This window comes from Geospiza fortis, unplaced genomic scaffold, assembly GCF_000277835.1.
Source record: "Geospiza fortis unplaced genomic scaffold, GeoFor_1.0 scaffold138, whole genome shotgun sequence".
Lineage (NCBI taxonomy): Eukaryota > Metazoa > Chordata > Aves > Passeriformes > Thraupidae > Geospiza > Geospiza fortis.
This window is the reverse complement of record NW_005054307.1, coordinates 3,255,110-3,257,282: the sequence shown is the minus strand read 5'-3', so window position 1 is coordinate 3,257,282 and position 2,173 is coordinate 3,255,110. Positions and strand designations below refer to the sequence as shown.

Here is a 2,173-nt window from a genome sequence, read left to right as displayed (position 1 = left end):
CCAGCAATGAGACAGGAGGATACCTTATTGTTTGCTGTTGTCTCAAAGGCTGTAATGACTCTTATCTAAAGACCAAAACGAAGAGAAAAGATAATTCCAATTATATGAAACAACTTCACAAACATTGCTGCTTGATTCTATCTGAGAAGGCAAACATCCAGGTTAAGACATATTATCCCAATTATTCATGCTTAAGATATATAGAATGATGCAACGGTGCACAGAAAGAGAAGCTACAAATCAGTGTTGGATTTATTTTACATTAAAGCTACAGAGCTTTATCCATCTAGGGTACAGTGCTTAGTCTGAAATATCAGCCTTTTTCATTTTATAAAGCAGAAGCCAAGGGCACAATATGCTCTTTTTTTGGATACATTTAAGTCCCTTCATTTCAGCTTTCCTATCTAAGCACCTAAAGATTTAAGGGAGGCTTAATACCTAATAATAATAATAATAATAATAATAACACTTAAAGAGATGGAAGATAACATTGTCAAGCAAAGTTTAGTTTGAGGAACAGCAATCTTACGCAATAGTTAATGCTTTCAATACTGTTTTCTTTTATGGTCCCTTTTACCTGTAAAACTGAAATTAAATTCACTGTGTGCTACTCAGATAAAAAATATAGCAACACATGATTATGATACAAATTATGTACTCTGTTAATAAAGGTACAGTGTCTAACTGACAGTGCAGTCTTCCCCAAGATGTGCTCAAAGAACACTGAGTATCACAAATTCCTTACAATGAATAATTTACACCATGATGTTTCAACAGTGGAAGAGTAGCATTCTCCAAACTTTATTTTACTGGAACTAGCCTGAAGCTGTGGGGCTAAAGAAAAACTTGCCTGATTGCAAAATGTTGCTCTTGTATTTTGCAGAGCAGAATCTAGACACCTACAACTTTGGTTGAAGGACACCATAGAGATTCTCTTGACTGCCAGGGTAGGAGCCCAAAATACTAGATGGGAACTACCTGGGAATTGGTGGTGATGTTTAGAAAGAATTTAAGAGTTGTCTACAGGATTTCTAGTGGGTTGGTGCTGTGGGAGGCAAAGTAATAAGATGCTTGAGCAGAGTCAGTTTTGGAGGGAAATTGCTGAGGTTGGTGGGTCTTTGTTTGCTTCTACGGCATCATGCTAATCCTTCTGAGGAGAGAGCAAAGCACAAGACACTTGGTACTGCTGGTGAAGTACACAGAAGAAGTGAAGTACTGGTGAAGTACACAGAAAATTGTTTACTAAAGGAAGGAATTTCAAAGAAGGAATTTCAAAAGACCTGGGGCAATTCATTACATTACTCTCCATTGCTTTTGCATTCTCTCAAATGTAATTGAACACATATTTTTGTGACTGGATGGCTGGATGATCAGATCTTTACAAAACAAGACATAATTGCAATTTTTCTCCTTTCTTTGAAGCTAAGCCCACAGCTCTTCAATCTTAAAGACTGACAGGCCAAACCCTGACTTCTCACTCTTTCTGAGGCAGATTACTGATATAGGCAATGTATAAGGCCATGTATTTACAGCAATATATAATGCCATATAATTCAGAAAGACAGAGAGACAAAAACCCAATACTGGGAGTAATAAAGTTAAACACAAGTCTTCAAAGGCAAATTTGGCCAAAACCAAAGCCCATGAATTGCCAAAAGCAAATCCTGTAAGCTTCAATTAAAAATATCATACACATAAAAATCTCAAAGTTTAATGGATCACTAGCATGCTCCAAATATACAATAAGTTATAGTCAATATAAATTACAAAACTACAGTTTAGAAAGAAATTATGTTAGATGTGTGAGAAAACACAATTTCTCAAAATAAAGGCAAGCCAAACTAACCATAATCTGGCAAAGCAAAAAATAGTCTTTTTGTTTTACAGATTTTAAAGTGTCTTCAAAATTATTTAGGAAACACCTTGATTTTCAAGGAAAAGGCCATTTTTCATCTGAATATGTATACAAAAACCCCTACAAATAGTTTCAGTATTGTTGCCAAGAAATTATCAAATTGCAAAGGGAAATTTTTTTGAGTTAAGGATATAGAATATGCTAGATTGAATATTGTAATTCTAGACTAATCTCTTTCTGAGCTGTAAAGATGGTTACTAAATCTCTTAGGTGTATGCAGAAAAATAAAGCTTACATTATAACCCTAAGCATTTCAAT

The 2,173-nt window shown here is 34.8% G+C and overlaps 1 protein-coding gene across 2 annotated transcripts in view; it reads right to left on the bottom strand.

The window, feature by feature from the left end:
• The window catches only part of THSD7A (thrombospondin type 1 domain containing 7A), a 190,082-nt gene that overhangs the window by 88,502 nt on the left and 99,407 nt on the right, over window positions 1–2,173 (bottom strand). The gene's annotated exons all lie outside the window — the stretch shown is intronic.